This window comes from Sorex araneus, chromosome 1 (genome assembly GCF_027595985.1).
Source record: "Sorex araneus isolate mSorAra2 chromosome 1, mSorAra2.pri, whole genome shotgun sequence".
Taxonomy (NCBI): domain Eukaryota; kingdom Metazoa; phylum Chordata; class Mammalia; order Eulipotyphla; family Soricidae; genus Sorex; species Sorex araneus.
The window spans coordinates 126,244,860-126,265,756 of NC_073302.1; the positions used below are offsets into that span (position 1 = coordinate 126,244,860).

At 41.9% G+C, this 20,897-nt stretch overlaps 1 protein-coding gene across 3 annotated transcripts in view; it reads right to left on the reverse strand.

The window, feature by feature from the left end:
• Positions 1-18,538, reverse strand: part of DAB2 (DAB adaptor protein 2) — a 59,343-nt gene extending 40,805 nt beyond the window's left edge. For 2 of the 3 annotated variants that reach the window (XM_004605540.2, XM_004605539.2), the window contains exon 1: positions 17,561-17,990. The gene's annotated coding sequence lies outside the window, so the exon portion shown is untranslated. Of the gene's footprint in view, positions 1-17,560; positions 17,991-18,043 lie in introns of those variants that run through there. The other variant, XM_055123703.1, reaches the window with a different exon arrangement.
• Positions 18,539-20,897: the final 2,359 nt, after the last annotated feature.

A 20,897-nucleotide genomic window follows, 5' to 3' on the forward strand; every position in this document is an offset into this window, starting at 1 on the left:
CCTGTATCCCAAACAAGCATTGTTTCTAATCTAAACAAGCTTTCAGGAAGTTGATTTCTAAACCACCTTTGGAAATTCATGTAAGTGACATCTACAAATAAGGTTAAAATAATTGGTGGGAGTGTTTTAGAGAACTAAGAAATGAATTCTTAGGAAATCAATATACAGTTCATCCATCTTTTCTCTCAATTGTGATAATCAAAGAACAAATGGAAAGACCTCAAGTATCACCTTAAATATTTACAGATTTAAAAAAATGATTATAGGATTTAAAGAATGACTGAAGATTTTCTAATGCATATTCCACTGATTATTTTCTTATCTCTTTTAACATTAAACCATTTCAGGACTGAAAAAAAAAAGCCACATTTGTACCAGCAGCACCAAAAAATTCTCTAAGAAAAATGTCCTGATTGTGTCATTAGACAATTTCAAAGGCTCAAGTCTTGAATAATTCACTTCTGATTCCAAGAATAAACTCCTGAGTTGGCATTAAAAAATAGTTTTGAGGAGCTTTAAAAAAGTTATTTTTCTTTCCCGAGTCCTGCATTTTTAAAAACTTCTTATCTAGCCCTGCTCAACATTGATCTTGCGTATTAACTTTAGATGAGTATGGATTAATATTCCATAAACTAAGGTCTTTTTTTTTCAAATCAATCTTATATTGCCAGCCCAATAAACAACTCAGTTTGGAAATTTTAAAAAGCAACAAAGTCATTAATTAAACAAATCACAGGCTGGAGAGACAGAGTACAGCGGGTAGTCTTGCATGTGGCCAAAATAGCTTTGATCCTTGGAATCGCGTATGGTCCCCTAAGCACTGCCAGGAGTAATTCCTGAGCAGGGCCAAGAGTTACCCCTGAGCATTTCCAGGTATAGCCCCAAACCCCCAAAACAAAAAAAACCAACAACAAATCACCACTTCATATGGTACCCAAAAAACTGCTCTTTCCCAAAGAGTTTAACTTATATAAAATTATGTACTTATATACTATGAAAATCTAGTTTTCCAGACTATAAAGATGTGATTTTTAAATTTATGTCTGTGTCTTTAGAACATGCTGTACAAAATCATTCTTAGTTGCAAAAAAGTTTAGAACTAATACTGATTACTCTTTTGTTCCTTCAATGTTAAATTAGTTTGATTTAAATTAATAGTGATAAACTAAGAATAAATTAATTTTAATATTATCAACAATTTTAATATTATCAACATTTGTGAATGGATTGTTCTGCTTTCAGTTTCTCAGACCTTCGGCTAAAATCTGTGCTGGATATCTGTCCTTTGAATAAATAAGAAAGCCCTAGTACAGAGTCAAATGTATTCTTTAACTTTGGGGCAAGAAATTGGTTAAAAATTATCAGGGGGCTTGGGGGTTGAAACTATAGTACAGGGCCGGAGCGATAGCAAAGCGGGTAGGGCGTTTGCCTTGCACGCGGCCGACCTGGGTTCGATCCCCGGCATCCCATATGGTCCCCCAAGCACTGCCAGGAGCAATTCCTGAGTGCAAAGCCAGGAGTAACCCCTGAGCATCGCTGGGTGTGACCCAAAAAGCAAAAAAAAAAAAAAAGAAACTATAGTACAGTGGGTGGGGCATGTGCCTTGCATGCGGTCAATTTAGGTTTGATCTCCAGAACTCCATATGGTTCCCAGGAGTGATCCCTGAGCACAGAGCCAGGAGTCAGCCCTGAGTTTTTCTGGGTGTGGCCCAAAAAACAGATAGAACAGGGGTTAAGGAACTTGTGTTCCTTGTACACAGGTGGCCTGGATTTGATCCCTGGTACTACATATCATTCCCACCATCTGGAGAAATTCCTGAGCCCAGAACAAGGAGTAAGCCTTGAAAGGTGAAAGGTGTGGCCCAAAAACTCGAAACAAAACTATCAGGGGAGTTTAGTGTCATTGTCACTGTCATCCTGTTGCTTGAGAGGGCACCAGTAACATCTCTATTGTGAGACTTGCTATTACTGCTTTTGGCATATCAACTATGCCACAGGTAGCTTTCCAGGCTCTGCCTCTCGGGTGAGATACTCTTGGTAGCTTGCAGGGCTCTCTGAGAGGGGCGGAGAAATCGAACCCTGGTAGGCTGCATGCAAGGCAAATGCACTACCCACTGTGCTATGGCTCCAGCCCCCAGGGGAGTTTAAGCAAATGAAATGAGGGTTCTTTCTATTCTCAAGCCTATTGAATACATAACATTCTGACTGTCTTTTATCACTTTTTAAAGATGACAGATTTGACTCAGGTTCCAGCATGAGAAGGCCCAGTGAAAATGGTTCCTTATCATTTTGCAGGGCTTCCAAAGACACTTCCTGTCCATTAGAAATACGTATATCAAACGACAAAAAAACTTTTGGTTAGACTACACGAATGTCAACATCAATGACTCACTGCAAAAGAGATTTTCTTGGTTCATAAGAAAATGGAATATTTAAGCAAGATATTTCACGAGCTTTCAGAGCAATCTCATCTGTTCTCTGAACCATGAATGACCTGTTGCAAAATTTGGTGCCGACTACGTAAATGGCACTTAAATATTTAAAGAGAATGTGAAAGAGATAAAAGTAACTGGAAAAGGGCTCCATGGGGGGGGGGGGGCTCTCTTTATTAAGACCCTAATTATGGTCTTAAATAAAAGTAACTTGAGTTGGTCCTTGAGGCTTCACAGTAGCACCAGCTATTTTTCTAGTCTGATTAGGTTTGCATATTTAGCATATTTAGAATGCAATTAGTTTGTTTCCTTAGCTGAACTCTATAGCCCTCTGCAAAGATAGGTCTCCTCTGAAAGCCTCTATTAAGTTCCTAATCCAATCTTTATTAAAAATCCCTATTGTAGACAAGGAGTTTAAGACAAATCCTAAAAGTAATAATGATTATGATGATGATGATCAAGCACTGCTACAGAAATCTTCTAGGGCAGTGCAATTTGAGTTAGTAATATCTGTAACTGTAGTGTTTGGGTTTTTAAATTCTATGGGATGGAGTGATAAAACAGCAGGTAGGACATTACCCTGCGTGAGGCCAAGAGAGGTTTGATTCCTGGCACCACATACCGTCTCCCATGCGCGACCAGAATGATCCCTGAGCACATAGCCAGGAGGAAGCCAGAGCACTGCTGGGCATAGCCCAGCATCTCCCTCCCTCAAATATAGATGCAAGTAACTCATTCACCCAAGAAAACAATGACAAAAACAACAATATCAAGGCTTTATTCTACTTTTAGGCTAATTATCAGAAATGGAGATTTTCTCCTTGATATTGATGTGCCCTACCCTAAATTTCATTCTCTTTGTGCCTTTATTTAGAAAATTATCTTAGAGGGGTCTGAGTGATAGTAAAATGGGGAGGATCTGGGTCTGATCTGTGTCTGATCCCAGGCATCCCATCTGGTCCCCTGAGCATCCCTGGGTGTGACCCAACCCCCCAAAAATAACCCACCCCAAACCCCTGAAAAAATGAAGTGGTTAACATTTATGCCCTGGCTTTATTTGCAGAAAATTCTAAATAAAAAAGAAAAAAGAAAAGGGAGGCCAAAGTGATAGTCCAGTGGGGAGGATGTTTTCCTCGCATGCAGTTGACCCGGGTTTGATCTCTGGCATCCCACATGGTCCCCCAAGCACCACCAGGTAACTCCTGATTGCAGAGCCAGGAGTAGTCCCTGAGCATTGCTGGGTGTGACCTCCCCACCAAAAAGTACCCCCCAAAATAAAATAAAATAAAATAAAAATTTAAAAATAATTTTAAAAAAGAAAAAAAAAGAAAAGAAAATTGCCTTAGAGGGGCCCAGAGCAATAGCACAGAGGGTAGGGTATTTGCCTTGCATGCAGACAAACCAGATTCAATCCCCGGTATTCTATACGGTCCCCAGAGCACCACCAGGAGTAATTCCTGAATACAGAGCCTGAGTATGTCTTGAGCACTGCTGGGTGTGGCTCCCAAACCATACAAAACTAAACAAAATGGTAATAACAAACACAAACCTTCTGACTCTAGAGTGTATATCACCAACATCTCTCTGAGTGACTATGCAAATTGTAGCTGTCACTAACTTTGCTCTGAAGCCAGGCCATCAGAAAATTGTCAGTGTTGTTCTGATTTCTGTATATGGTGTTTGGTGACTAATTTCTGTTCAAAACTATTTAGAGACAGGAAACAAAACTGCCTTTGAATGCCAGTGATCAGGTTCAGCAAGTTAATTCACGTAATAAATCTATGTCCCTACTATGAGGCAGACAGTCATCTGAAGCTTTGGATAGAGAGAACAAATGTAAAAACGGGTTAGAAATGCAAGGTTAGAAGCATTAAACTAGCTTCTTAAGACTCAGAAGAAAAATGAACACAAAAAGAATATCATACTTTTAAAAGTTACAGTTACTAATGTTTATTATATACCTGGTCTGATGCTAAGAATTTCATTTAACCTTATATGGAGAGTGTCATCCATTCCCTTGACTTGACAGAACTAAACAAATGCTCTGAATATCAGAGATTTCACACATGGACTCTTCTAAGCTTTATCAGAACAAGCACGTTCTTCACACAGATCAATGTACACTCATAAGAAAATACAACAACAATCTGGAAGAAAACGTTTATATCATGAAACAGCTCTGGATACACCAGGGTAAAGGAAGAAAAGTGGGACAAAGTGAATAAGAGGCGGTGACAGAGGTATGATTTTTTTCTGTGAAAACTGAGGCTTTGAGCAACAGTGAAAAAGTGGAGCACAGAACCTTAGCATCCAAGAGTCAGATTACTGTGCAGTAGGATAGTCCCATGCTCTTACCACTTTGAGTAACTGAACACTACATGTTTCTTCTATTTAAGTAAAACTTAGCTATTCGTGAGAAAAGAAAACCTTGTTTTTTAAATAAAAAAGGTTAAGGTCTAGCAGTCTCAAATGTCAGCTTCAAGGTTATCCCATCTTGCTAAACTATGATGCTCAGTGACCCTCAAACATCAATAATAAAGTGCCCGAAAAGTGACTTTTGAAAAAGTCAAGGACCATTTGATTTTATAACTTTCATTCTTAGATGCATTTCACCCTCTCCACCCAACAGAAGTGTTGACAATTTTTTTTTAATTTTTAGAAAAAAGAAACTTCTATGAGTGAAGTGGTATTTTGAAATGAGAGCACTTAAAGGATGTTTTTTTGAAAAGGTATCTATGAGAAAAGCAGTCGGATCACTATAGATCCTCAGGTTATATAGCTATTTCGAATTTTATGTTTCATCTAATGATTGAAAGTCTAGAAAGCACAGACCATGCAAATGCTGGATAAGGAGAGGGTGCGGGGCTGGAGAGAGAGTACAGCAAGTAGGGCATTTGCCTTGCATGCGGCCCACCCAGGTTCATTTCCCTGCATACCATATGGCCCCCCAGGGATGCCAGGAGTATTTCCTGAATGCATAACCAGGAGTAACCCCTGAACATGGCCCGTTCTGATTCAAAAACAACAACAACAAAGAGGTTGAGCTGAGGGTTGAGAAAGAGATCTCTGTTTTTCTGTTTCTTAAACAGAAGAGTGATATGAGGGGGAAAGATGGCTTTCGGTATTTTTTAAAATTAAGGCTCCTAGAGCTCTGCTGATTTGTCAGATCCCAATGTTGAAGATGTAGGTAAATCTATAGCCTAAAAAAGAATCATAGAGTATAGAAATCAGTCATGTGAAGTTAAATCCAAAGCTAAGATAAGGTAAAAAGTAAACCTCCACATATCACAAAGCATATGGAAGACACCCACAGGAAGCCTTCCATAGGACCGCCTTTGACGTCATTTGTTGATTTTCTATCTAAAGTTGCTCAAGATGTATATATTTTTTAAGTAAACAAATCTTAAGTCAAATGGTAACTAGATTTTTAAAATGTTTTATGCTAGGATTGTGAAAGTTGGTCAGGACATGGTCTACTGTTGGTTTCCAGACTGGAGTTCATAGACCAACGGGGGTCTGGGCAGGCAGTAATGAGCTGGCAACCTAATTTAAGCATTTTTAAACGGCCTAATGGATATCCCATCTTTACCCACAATACAGCTGCACATTCAAATTAAAAAAACAAGAGCAGCTTTCTTTGATTTGGGCAGAAGTAGTGTTAAGTCAAAAGGAATATCCTAATTATCCAGTACTGAGCCAAAGTTTTCATCCATTTGCTCAGCTTTATTAGTTCTTTAGTCAACAGTTTGGTGGGGAATTTTAAAAGGGGAAACAGGAGGATAATAAGGTTTGGATAAAGTATCGAGTTGAAAACTCTTCACTACTACAATTGGTACTGGCCAGGTGATTAGATCTATTGGCTCAGATAGATATAGAGCTATGATGAATACTCCACTGGTAAGAAGTAAAACCATGGGCTTGAAAAGACCACACCATCTGGAGAATTTCAATAACAGCTTGTCTGCCTTTCTCAAGCCCTAGGCAGATATAAAGTAGAGGAACATATGGCTATTGCTCATTATAAATAACCTTAAAGTTTTAGAAAAAAAGGACTCAGAACTTTTATACTTACACCAATAGATAATAAAACAAGTGGAATTTCACATTTTGCTTATTCCATAACAAATTAAAAATTAATATTGCAAATGAGGGTGGCTTGAGCCACTCAGTCACCTCGCCATCTGGTTACTGTTAACCAAACACCTACTATGTGCACTAAGCATGTCAAAGCTGAAGCTAGAGTGACAAAATACACATTGTCTCTCATCTCAGAGGACTTGCTGTGTAGGCACTGAGGAGAGGAAAAGCTAGTAGTAGATATACTTAGTGTTAGGGTAGAAAGCTTCATTGCCATTTAATAATGCTGAATATGAGAAAAATTAGAAGCACTACTTCATTGAATTCTATGTAATTTCCTTATGTAATTATATCAATCACAGAAAGTTGCAAATTCTGTCAAGGGCTCAGTTATCTTCTGCAACAGTTTTGAAAGTATAGCATCAATTAGATAGGCACTGTTTACATTAAATGTTTGAGTCACCTGTGTCTCTACAGTAAGCTGGGAGGATAACAGCCTGAAAAAGGTAGGAAAAAATAATCTTGTGATTGTTTCACTTATTAAAGAATATAAATGGTGTATCTTACAAAGTGATTTTCAATCCTGAATCAACTGTTTTCATCAACACCAGAATCACTGTGCCTATTTGGCATTCAGTTTTGTCATTTCTGAAGTGTAAGCAATTCAGAGAAGATACAAACCTCTGTTCTGAGACACTCTAAATGATCAGATTTTCTTTCTTTTGTTTTTTGGGTTACACCCTTAATGCTCAGCTGTTACTACTGGCTCTGCATTCAGGAATCACTCCTGGCCAGGATCAGGGGACCATATGGGATGTGGGAAATGGAAAGTGTTTGGTCGTGTACAAGGCAAGCATCTTACCCACTGTATTATCTCTTCAGCCCCAGTGTATCAGATTTTATTTAAGAGTAAAACAAATTTTGTTTGGTTTGGGGGCCACACGATAGCAGTCTCATGGCTCTCTGGCTCTGTGCTCAGGGATCACTCCTGGTGGGCTTTGGGAACCATTTGGGGTTTTGGGGATAGAACCGGGTAGGCCGCATGCAAGACAAATGCCCACCTACTATACTATCTCTCCAGCCCTAAACTGTCAGATTTTCTAAGGTGATGACAGTGGTACTTGCATATTTGACCTTAGATTGTTGAATCTCAAATTTCAAAGAGGAAAACCAATACATGATGGCTTCTTGAAACGCCAGATCGAAAGGCAGAGCATGGTATCGTTCATTAATTGTTTCTTCATTGTTCTTGTATAGAAAACTGAAAATGTGCTGTCTGTTTTCAGAACAGCAGGCCTGACTTCCTACATGGATATAAAAGAGCCACAATAGCATTGTGCAGTTTAGCATGAGTTTGTTCACATGTCTGCTGAACCTGGAAAACTCTTGAGCAAGCATTTCCCATAATTGCCTTTATTTCCCTCTTCCTTTCCACTTAAAAAAAGTAGTTTCTGTAATTCTAGCATTCCTTCTGCAATCTTGCCTATTGCCACTACAAGTTTCTGTCTCTAAAAACCTTACATCACTAACATCTGATCCCTTGCATCTAGCCAACTCATTTTACATTATTTTAAATCCCTAAGCACAGAGCATAAATACTTCTTAATATATTCAAATACATAAAGAAACTCTCTGTAGGTTGAATTAGTTATTCAAACTTCTCAACAACATTCAATGAGAATCTGAATTATAAGAAACTACTCATAAATGACCAAATTTTGCAATCTGCTCTATCGGATATCATGGCTTCTTGGTTTTGTATTAGATACCAATACTTAATTTTTCTTCTATTTGCAGTCAAACAGAGATTCAAAGTCCTCCATAGGTAGAAGTATGCCATAGTATGCACATTGACACATGCACACCACACATAATCCACACATACACACACATACACAAGCACTCCCCCCCCACACACGCCATGCTTTCTCATATTGCCTTTCTCACTTCTAACTCTCACTTCGCCCTTCTAGATTTACTGTCATCCCAAATCCACTGCAGTGAAGTTTTCAACCTACCATTTCCCTGTGACCTGTTGCTGCTCTCTGATCTAATAGGAACTCTTTTACAAACTCAACGAGGTTGAGGTCAGTGAATCATTTCTCCTACCTTTCTAAGTCCGACAGTCTGGTAAAGTGCAGTGCACTTAAGAGATTATAGGTAATACACACTTTTCCATTTATTCCTTAATAGTTTGGTTCTTTGCTGATTTTTCATGAAATTAAGGCTTTTCTTCAATCTTCACTCAAATCCACTCTGCAAATATATCAGGTTAATTTATGAGCCAGCATTTTATTTTCCTGAATTGAGTTTTTAAAAAGAGCTTCTGCTTAGTAAATAAAGATCTAATTCTTGCCCTGTCATGTAAAACTCAGTGAAAATCATCCCTTTCCGAATGACAACACCTTTTACTGTTCTGTTACTTGTACTTTCTTTTGCAGAACTAGTGAGACAGTAATCTTTGTGCATTATCCATACAACATTTGTGTATGCACTTCTCCTTTCCCTTACCATTACCTTTACTGACTTAACCAACTCCACACTTCCTTTAGAAATCAACTCAGTTAAGTGCCTCTCTCAGGCCTCTGAAGATTGTACTGTTTATTTTTTATCCACTTTCCAATTACCACCAACTTTTTAGTCACTAGGGACTTAGTTCCAGTTGAATAAATGGAAAAAATCTCAAAGAAAAACCCATCAGACAACTAAAATCATTCTTTGCATAAAAGTAATCTCCTGAAACAGCTTGGAAATTCAGTAAAAATATTCTCTTCATTTAAAGACATCAATGTTTCTGAAAAATCTTAACTATAATTGAACTTTGGCCCAAGGATAAAAAATATCAAACTTCCTTTTAATCAACTATAGATAGAAGAAAAATTAAATCACACTTTTATGATATTTAAATTTAGAGGGAATGCTAAAATAGGACCAAAATAAATCCCCATAAAGTAAAAAAAATGCCACCACCATCAAAAGCTGATGTAATAAGCCAATATATATAGCTGCCACTTTTGCTTAATTAGAAGATATTTGAGTACCAACTGTATACTTCTGATACTCTGGTACAGTGTATGTTTTCCTGCTGAATTACCATTGTGTCCCCAAAACAAAATAGTTCAGAATTCGTTTGACTAAACTTGTCTTCTGACAAACATTCAAACATATTTTGGATTATTTTGGCTATTATAAATGTTCAAATATCATCTGGCATCTGTATTACATATCACAGAAGACTTAAAAAACTCTTGACATCTTAAGATACTTAAAATATGGAAATAAATGATGTCATTTGGGTAAAATATTTAGAACAAGGAGGGCAGCTGTGTCCAATATGGACACATTCAATGAAGTTTGTTTCCCTCTCAGGTTTTTTCACTATAGATTCACTTTGGACCTTTGGAGGACTCAACTGTCCTGTTCAGGTGAGATTTAAGGAGGTCTAAGTGGTAACTGCAAGTGGTTACCATGTGTGTATCTGTATTGTTTATAAAATATTGACACATTCTACTATTTCACACAACTCTTAATAGCTTCTTAGTCTGTAGGAGATGGTCTCCAATTTCCAGCCTAGTTCCTTCTTCAGATTTTAGCTTGCCTTAAGCTCAAATAAGAACAACTTCATATCCAAATATCAGCTTATGAATAGAGGGGTCATTTTGATAGGGATAGTACTGGAATTATTTATTTTTTCCTTTGGGCTTTTTGGTTTTGCCCCCAGAGATGCACAGGGGTTACTCCTGGCTCATACACTCAAGAATTACTCCTGGTGGTTCTTGGGAGACCATATGGGATGCTGGGAATTGAACCTGGGTGGGCCACATGCAAATGCCCTACCCGCTGTGGTATCGTTCCAGCCCCCCTGGGATACTACTAGAATTTTTGTGGTTTGGGTATAGTGAGACTTGAACACATGTAGAAATTTCAAACCTTAGTCCTATCATTGTAAACAAATGATAAATTCAAAAAATTCATAAAACAGACCAAAACTTTGACTTAATTACTGCATTAGATATTACAGTTTAAAATAGAATCATTTCTGAAACAGCAGTTTTAAGAAAGCATTTTTATAGCTTCTTTCACATCTGAAGGCAACCCATTTTACTTGTAGAAAAAATTGTTCAGGCATCATATTTCTTGTTGTAAGAGGCAAAAGCTGGGTTGTGGACAGTCATTTGTAGCACAGAGGCCAAGTTCTTAACTATTACCCTATGCTGCTTTTTCAAAACCAGAGTTCAGATTTTCTACTGCTACAGTATATGATTATATTTTTCACTTTAGGGAATAATCTCTGCTCAACATCAGTATCTGATTAGCATCCATCATTCTTAGAGCTCTTTTGCAAGGTAAAGCAACTGAGGGTCAGAGAGATTGAGTCATAGGTCTAAGAAATGGCACAATTGTGCTTCCAATATCAGATCCGAAGGTCAGTGCAGACTCTAGATTCTAAGTTCTCTGCATCCCATAGTTACTTTTCTTTACAATTTACCTGCTGACAGTTCTTTCACTGACAACCTTACAACATAATAAATACTAAGCATTCAGCTAGACACCAAAGTTCGAGCCACAATGATTCATACTTGAATTCTAGTTCCAGCCTCTAAAAGATAGGGCCTTGGGCAATCTGATCATATGGAAACTAAAAAAAAAAAAAAAAGGAAAAGAAAAGAAAAGAAAAAATGGAGATATCTCTTCTATTGCAAGTTATTTATAGGAAAAGTCAAATTGGAGAATGGAACAGTGCTTCATAAGCCATTAAATTCTATAAAAGATAAATTGCCATGGTAGATTCATTCACCAGGATAGATGGGTCTTCACTAGAACTCTGGCATGACACAAAATACATGCATACAAAAAAAAAACCCTTTTTATTTTTATATTAGAGGAAATCATATGGCTCAAGAGTAATAAACTTGTTTACTGGAATTTTTCTTTAAAGAAACAACGGTGAGAGTCTGCTGATAAATTGAGATTAATTGTGCTTTTTAAACACCGTAATCAAGGGGTCAGAGTGACAGTTCAGTTGGTAGGGCACTCAATTTGCACATGGTGGACGCACGTTAGAACATCTCAAATGGTGGGGCTGGAGCGATAGCACAGTGGGTAGGGTGTTTGCCTTGCACACGGCTGACCCGGGTTCGATTCCCAGCATCCCATATGGTCCCCTGAGCACTGCCAGGTATAATTCCTGAGTGCGGAGCAAGGAATAACCCCTGTGCATCGCCGTGTGTGACCCAAAAAGCAAAAAAAAAAAAAAAGAACATCTCAAATGGTTTCCTGAGCCCACCAGGAGTGAGTCCTGAGTGCAGAACCAGGAGTGATCCCTGAGGAAAAAAACCCAATGCAATTAATTAAAAAATATAGACAACAAAGGAAAGGAGAATATTTGGATTGAGGTGATAATATATAACTAAAGAGCACATCCGTTTTCCTAGAATTAAAAAATGAAATATTTAAAATTTAAGAGAAAAAGTCCCAAGCCTGTGATTCATCTCTCTGCATTCTGAGATTCTATTAAACTGAACTGCACTTAATTTTTGCTTTGTTTTTTCCATGACTGTAGGATTGTGGATTATGCTTTCCACCCAGCAGAGTTATGAAACAGCTCAATTATGAAAGTTACTCTTCCATCATGTGGATAACTTGTTGGAATACAGCTGGATGAGCCCTGCAGCTAGAATTTGGTTCAGGAGATCTGAGATGGAAACCAAGAATTAGAATTTTCAAAATAAGTTACCAGGTGGTGCTGCTGTAGTCTGGTGGAAAATGCACATTTAGCCAACTCAGTTTCCAATCTTCAATGGTTAATTAATTTTGCTGTTAAATGGGAACTTGCCACAGTTTGCCACATAAAGATCTAATTCCATTTTAGAGTAACATTTTGTTCAACATTACTAGGGAGAAAGAGATTTATATCTAGGATACTATCAAGCCATAAAGCCCTCACCAACATTTTTTCCAAGTTGAAAGTGTCTAGTTTTCCCAGGATTATTACTTTCCCTTCTATCAGCTTTTTTCTTTTGTTACCTAAAAACAAAAATGACAGCCCTCACTTTGCCTCCTGGTAAGTAAAGTCCCTACAACTAAACACTTTACCAACCTCCAACTACATTCAAATGCTTATAAGTTTAAGGCAGTTAAAGGTCATCTGCCTCAAGCTAGTTTGAGAGCAGTCTGAGGGAGTTATGGCCCGGAGGAGAAAAATTGCCAGAACGCTACTCTGTTGCAGCAATAGATTTTGCATTTTTGAAATGTCATAAAATGTAAGAATTAGCAAGTGTTACACCATTAAAGTTAAGAGTTAAATCAATTTAGAAGAGGAAAAAGATGAAGTAGGTAGAAGAGATTCTACCTTACTTAAGAAAAAAAAAGTAACTTCCATTTTTAGCCCAGGAAGCAATTTGTTCAGATTTTGCTTATCCCAGATGGCAGGGTTCCGTCCAGGATAGGAGAAGGATGCGGGAAAGGGGAGTAACCATGGCAACTTGCCCAGCTATGTGGGCAAGGACAGTCCGGGCTGCACGCACTTAAGACTTGATTTCTAGCCTAGGCACTCAGTTTAGTATGGGTGGTCCCTCCCTTCCCACTTCCTTCTGCTATAATGCTGACTTCAGGGGAAAGGACTGCTCCCTCTCTGAGGGAATCCAAAGTGGGGGTGTAGGTGAAGGGGGGAGCATTTCATGTTCAAAGAGAAGATTAACTTGACCAAACCAAACTGCCGCTTTCCAGGAGGAGAACAGAGAGAACGCCCTGTGTTTTGGAGCCTGAGCAAACACAAGCATACACGGAGGGCTTTGTTACTATTAATGTGCTTGAATGAACAACATTTTTTCAGGTAGGAGGAAAGGTGTCCAATTCTGACAAAGAAATTCTTTACCCCCACCCCCACCCCCAGTTTAGAAGATCAAAACCAAACCAGAACATCCATTTCCCAACTCTGACAAAGAAATTTTCCCCACTCCCCCTTTAGTTCAGGGAAACAAAACCAAAACAGACCATACATTTCCCAACTCTGACAAAGAAATGCTCCATTCCCCCTTTAGTTTAGGGGGTTCAAAACCAAAACAACATACATTTCTATGTCAAGCAGGATAATAAGTGTATTAGATTAACAGTCTTTACTACAGGCACGAGGCAGGTACTACTCTCTCCAGATAAGGAAGCCTAAGTATTGAGAGGTTATGCAATTTGTCCAAGGTCACACCAGCTGGGAATTGGACTGAGGCAATGATCCTCCAGATGCCATAATTCTATAAGGTATGTGCTAGGGGCAAGGCAGAATCTGACAAAAACCCGTAGAGTTTATGCTTAGCATTCTTAGTTCTTCAATCAAAAATTAGCACGGGATCAAAGTGATAGTACAGTGGCTGGGCCACTTGCCTTGCATGCAACTGACCCAGGTTCCATCTCTGGAACCCACATGGTCCACCAAGCTTTGCCAAAGGTGATTCCTGAGGGTAGAGTCAGTAGCAAGCTGGGTGTGACCCACAAACAAACAAACAAAAACTTTTTTTTTTTGTAAAAAATATTGGAAAACCAGCTTTCCCTCTGATTCACAGGATTAATGCAGTCAAGACACATTACTTGAAGAGGTTCTCTTTATACATATACCTGATGTCGCTGATACGCTGATATTTTACCTAACTGATTTGGCTACCTTTGTGCAATTCAGAGGCACAGCTCCAACTGTAGAATTACTCAGAAGTGCCAGAAGGAATTTTAAAATGCCACATTCAATACTCAGGTGTTTTATATTGCCAGTCTGGTTCTTTTTTCCTTTCCGGTTGTTGGGTAGAAAACCATACCTGTTTGGTCAGTTACCCCAAACTCCCCAGACCAGTCTGGATTCAGGACCTTCCATCTGAGGAGGCATGTTCTAATAATGACCAGTGAGGCAATCTTCAAACCCCAGAGAGCTCAGACTTTAGCCATCTTCTCAAATGTTTCAGCATATTAGTCGTAGTATAGGAGTAGGGCTTTTGCCTTGCACACAGCGACCTGAATTCAATCCCTGGCACCCCAATGGGTCTCCTGAGCTCACCAGAAGTGATTCCTTAGTGCCGAGCCAGGAAAAAGCCTTGATCACTGCCAGGTATGGACCCCAAATAAAAACAAAAGTATTTCAGCATCTTAGCTCTGATTTTAAGAAAGGCACTAATTAAATTCTCAAGTCAGCAGATACTGAGAAAGAAAGAAGTATGAAGCCTTTAAAACCTACCCAGGTTTAAAAACTATAAGCATAGCAAACTTCTGCAGATGGAAGAACTAGAAGTCAAGCAACATTGCCTCAGTATTCCACCAAAATGCAACACATGGGGTGGGAGTGATTGTACAGTGGGTAAGGCGTCTGTCTTGCACGAGGCTGGCCTGGGTTTGATCCCTGGCATCTCGTATGGTCCCGCAGCACCACTAGGCATAAATTCTGAATGCAGAGCCAGGAGTAACCCCAGCGCATCAGCGAGTGTGACTCCTCTCCCTGCCCCCTTTCCAAATGCAACATATCCTATTGGCCAGGGCCACTCTGCAAGATTTCTGTTTTCTCTCTGAATCTCCAGGTCTCTGAGGATTGACTGTGGAAGCCAGTGAACATCAACCCCAAACCGCTGTCACTAGCTCCGAGATGCCTGCACTGTCTGCAAGCCAGTAAGTGTCTGAAAAGCAATTCTCTCCCACCCAAACATGGTGGATGAACCCACTTACTCCTCTGAACATGGCAACACGTCAATCAGGCTAGTGCATAGCAATTTGGACTTCCAGTTGAATCTTAAAGTATAAAAGGTCTTGAAAGAAACTGTGGACTCTGGATTATGTTCTTAAACCAGGCAAGGTTTCAGCAGGCACTGAGACCCTTTTCTCCCTCATATTCTTAGGTCCAAGACCAGTCACAGACAACTACTAAGACATCCCCCTACTCACTACGTACATACATAAAGATTAGGAGAACGGGTTTCTAGGTAAGTCTTGGAATCCGAAGGCTTGGAGATGAGAGTAGAAAGGGTAGGTGGGAGTTAAGTTATTGCCTTGCGACAGAAAAAAAAAATCTAGTCTGCCTTAGAAGGAAAATGAGAAGGAATTTAGAAAGCTTGTCCTAGAAATACCCATTGGAAAAGACCATATGGCCTTCAGGGTGTGTTTCTCTAGGAGTCTCTCCATATTACACCTGAAGTGTTTGGGTAAATATGGCATTGCTTTATTGTCAATAGACTTTACCAAAAAAAGATGTTTCTCCAGAGATTAAAGACTATTCAACTATCAAATATTCCTATCTTCCTAAGGAAAACGTACCTTTTCTTTTTTCATTTATTGGGGGGGGTGGAGGATAGGTTTGTTTTGGGCCACACTTGGCTATGCTCAGGGCTTACTTCTGGCTACCTGGAGGCACAGGGGACCGGATACTGTGGTACTGGGGAATGGATCAAACCAGTGTCAGCCGCTTGCAAGGCAAGCAAAGGCAAGCACCGTAACCCACGTGCAATCTGATCTCTCTCTGAGCAATAAACTTTCTAACAGGTTCTTGGAGGCCCGACTTCTTCCAGTGAGAGCAGAGACAGAACCTGGGTAGATGGGGCGGAGAGCTCAGCCTAATCGTGGCCTGGCTGCAGGTGCAAGAAGCAAGCACACGCACAACATGGAGCACGGAGACAAGCCCTTTGGCAGCTGCCATGCCTTCAGCTAGCTGCCCCTCCCAGAAGGCAGTACATGCATCTGACTGGGAGCCAAGCTCCAGCCCGCACGGCAGGTCAATACTATAGCTCATCAAAACTATTCTGGAGCCTAGCTGTGTGACACTCTTTGCCATCTTTCCCCTCCACTGTGAGTTAGCTCTGTGCTACTTCCTTCTTCCCCTGCGTCCTTTGCTTTGCCTGATTAGGGCCAGAAATTTTTTCATTAAGTCACTTTATAGTGCAATAACAACATTTACTATTCATGAAGTCGTCCCTCCATAATTTTTAAGTCTTTCCATGTGTCTGGAAGCTTATTTCTGCTCTTCTCATTTTACAGAGTACCTCTCTTCCTTCCAAACACAAATTCAAAAGAAAGAGGAAAAGGTGTGTGTGTGTGGGGGGGGGAGAATGAGTGGAGGGGTGGATGTGGGGGAGATAACATCCAGATTCTTTAAGTGTTTTTAATCCAGTTACATTTCCCTGTGGACTCAAACAGCTCCCCACTGAAATGGACCACGGACCTGAATTCCAGGCTAAGAATTAAGTCAAGAGGAAAAGGAGGGCAGAAACAAATAACAGAGTCAGCTCTATGCTATGAAAACCGCTATGTTGACTGGGGCTCCCTGGTTTTAACCCATTCATTTTCCCCTTTTTCTAGAATCCTGACTTAATCTTTCCAGTCCCTTTATACAGCAAGCCAGCAAACAAAATGTTCCCTGCGTCCAAGGAGATTTAAAACAAGTTTGTTCAGTCTCTCTCGAGCAGATACTTTCTTAAGAATGTGGTGTAAGACAAAGTTCACATTTTAATGTCATAGGTTGTCAGAGTTGTGCAGCTTGTGGGCACAAACCAGGTCCCTAGCTTTTGTCACCCCGCAAAACATAAACACCCTTGGGGGAGTTAATTAGGCAGCCGGGAACCACAGGAGTATCCTAGCCGGCTGCCCAACGGAGCTTTGAAACACACACACACACACACACACACACACACACACACACACACACACACACACACACACACACACACACACACACACACACACACACGGCGCTTGGGAAATGTCAGGAGCTGACATCTGGAAGTCGGACCCCAAAGGTAAATGCTTCCCGAGGAGGGGGAGGCATTCCTCGGCTGTCAGGCCACAAAAGCGTGCATCCCCCCCCCAATCCCCCACCCACATCCATGCCCGGTCTCATCCCCCCACCCCCCACCCCTCACTCCTGCAACCGTCCCAGGTCTGCATACATCCCAAGAGGGGGAAAGAAAAGGGGGACCAAAAAAAAAAAAAAGCAAAGGAGGGGAAAGGAGAACGGGGTGGTGGGGGTGGTGGCGGCGGGGTGGTGGTGGTGGCCAAGGAGCCCGAGAGGCAGAGCCGCAGCTACTCACCGGCCAGCTAGCGCCGCTGCGAAGCGAGCATGACTCCGCCGCCGCCGAGCCTCCGGGCTGCCGCGCGGCCGACACGGCGGGCCGCGCTTAAATAGCCGCGGGCCCGGGAGCCTCGGAGCGGCGCGGCCACTCCCGGCGAGATATGGTTCTAATCAGATGCTGGCAGCTGAGGACTCCCCTGGAATGCGCCGGGATGTTTTTGCTGCCTGGACTGGGTAACTCCCCCTCAACGTGTCTGCGGAGTCTTCCAAACTTAACTGTTTAGGAACTCGAGCGGCCGCCCTGGGCTGGGCCAGCGCCGCCAGCGGGGGGCGGTCGCCGGGAAGCCGCGGGGACCCGGAGAGGAGGGCCAGCACCAACCCCTCACCCCACCCCCAGCCGCGGCCCCAGGCTCGCCCCGAGTGGGCCCGGGGGGTCGGGGAGGGTGCAAATAAGGACAGGAAAGGGAAACTCTCGGCAGGAAAGGGGTGGGATCCAGCCGACCTGCGTTTCACGGATTCCTTCCCGGGGTTGCCACTTGGGCAGATGTGGTCCACGCAGTCCTCCGAACCCCTTGGGGGGACCTGCGGACAAAGGGCCGCCTTTACCCTGACTCTCTCGCCTCCTGCCAGAGGCGCTGGGTCCTAGCAGAGAGCTGCCCTGGGCCAGGGGTTGGGCGCAGGACTGCTCCCTTGGAAGGGACCTTCCTGCCGCCTTCCTTGCAGCTCTGCACGGAATCGCTGGCGAGTTTCGGGCGAGCAGTCTGTCACACTCCCCTTAGGAAACTGATACAGATGAAAACGCGCGTGTCTGTCTCGCCTCGGTAAATAAACTCTCTGTCTGACACAAACAAAGTGAAAAGCTGGCTTCCCTCACACTCCGCACAGCCGCCACCACCGCACAAGTTCTCCTGCACCGATTTCCAGAGTTTTCCATCCCTCTATGAAGAAAGATAAAATCAGAAATCAAGAATTTGGAAATAGCTGCTCTGCAGTGCCCAGCCAGAGACGATGCTTCCAGGACAGACTTGGATGAAGCTGAAGAATCTCAGAATTTTTCTCCATAGTTTAGAAGCACCGCCCCAAAGCCCAGCTGCTTTTTAAGAATTAGGGAGTGATGCTTTTCATTCTTAGGAAAAGCGTGTCTTCATGTGCCCCCCCCCCCCCGCCCCACTCCTCACCTTTTTTTTTGGGGGGGGGCGGTGGGGAATGTTAGAGCCAGAGGCAGTATAGAGTAAAAGTGAAAATGTGAAATTGTGGTGCCGAGGGGAAGGAGTTATTGATTTTATTGAGAAAGCAACACACAATGGATCGCATTTTACCTCTGGAAACTGGAGGTTCAAATCCGGCTCATGGGATTCCAAGGATATATTTTGTGGTCCCAGCCTAGCCCCGACGGCGAAGCCACTGTGTAATTTGGGGCCGTGCAATATGAGTGGCTGTCCCTGCACACAAGTAGGTCAAGCTTGGAACTGGTCCGGAGCGGTGGGGGATAGAGGCCAGAGCAGCAGGGCCAGGGGCAAGGATGCCTCTTCCTGGTCTCCTCCCTCCTTACCTGAGGCAGCGGGAGGGGGACAGTTTTCCACTTTTTTCTGGGATACTTCGAAGGTGGTTTTTGTTTTTTTGTTTTTGTTTTTTTTAAGACTGTATGATTCTGAGAGATAGTACTGAGGTGAGGAGCTTGACTTGTTTGCAGCCACCTCCCTGGGGGCCCCTCCTTCCATCTCAGACACGCATAAACTCCCCAGAGCACTGCCAGGAGGGAGCCCTGAGCATCTAACCAGGATTAAGCCCTGAGAACCTCAGGGTGTGATCCCCAAACTCAAACAAACAAACAAACAAACAAACAAAATAACTGTGGGGTGGTAAGAGATATTCAAACTCCAGTCTTAGATTAGCCTTTTATTTATTTATTTATTTATTTATTTCTTTATTTTCTTTTTGGGTCACACCCGGCTATGCTCAGGGGTTACTCCTGGCTTTTGCACTCAGGAATTACTCCTGGCGGTGCTGGGGGGACCATATGGGATGCTGGGCCTTACCCGCTGTGCTATCACTCCAGCCCCCTAGATTAGCCTTTTAAAAAATAATCTTTAAGGGCTGGAGCGATAGCACAGCAGGGGAGGGCGTTTGCCTTGCACGCAGCCAACCCCGGTTGGATTCCCAGCAACCCATACGGTCCCCCAAGCACAGCCAGGAGTGATTCTTGAGTGCAGAGCCAGGAGTAACCCCTGAGCACTGCTGGGTGTGACCCAAAAAGCAGGGAAAAAATTAATCTTTATGTTCTTAAGACACTGTAAGTTGCAAAGTGATTCATAGTTGAGTTTTAGGCACACCATATTCCAGTCCCACCACCAGAGTCAACTTTCATTCACCAGAGTCCATCCTGTCCCCAGGTTCCCTTCCACCCATCTATCGAACCCAGGTCATCTGTGTGCAAGGCAAGCACCGTACCCGGTACTATCCCCTTCCAGTCCCAATAGACACATGTTTACGTTTGGTTGTTGTAATTTGGATCTTCTGCCCTCATTGTTACTGACTCTAATTTGGTTCTAGAACTACAGGACTCCTCTACACCACCCTTGTACCTGAGGCCCTGTCCCTTGCCCCATTTTATGTATCATTGCCACAAAGAACTTAAATTTAGTACATCTCAGGACTTGGTGCTTTATTTCCAAGATCCAGAAATCTGGCGGGGGGATTCACTTTCAGAGGCTAAGTAGTAAGTAGCTGGGGAAATGACACCCGATTTTAGGCAAATAGGGGATTTTTTTTTCTTTTTGGGTCACACCTGTCGATGTACAGGGGTTACTCCTGGCTCTGTACTCAAGAATTACTCCTGGCGGTGCTGAGGGGACCATATGGGATGTGGGATTTGAACCCGGGTTGCATGCAAGGCAAATGCCCTACCCGCTGTGCTATCGCTTCAGCCCCGCAAATAGAGGATTTGATGATTGAAACTAAATGACTCTCTTTTAATTAACCTTAATATAATGTAATATTTTCTCCACTCAGAGGGGATCACTCAAACTTATTTAAAAATTTTATGACTTTTCAAGAAATGTTAGCATATGTTTGCTCTGCCCTACCAAGTGGGAGGGATTTGTCTAAGAAGCCAGAGGAAGAAAATAATTTCATCCGCAGTGAACTGCAGGTTCAAAGGGCTTTGATGAAAATAGTTTGCTTATGAGCACTGGATTCACGCAGCTTAAAACTGACAGCTCTGCTGTTTTACGTGTAAAGCTGAAGCCCACAGTGGAGTACTCTGATTTGAAATGTGTTTTTGTATCTCTGGAGTGCTGATATTGTTTCTGGCAGGGATTCAATGTCCTGCTCACATTAAGGTGAAAAAAAAATCA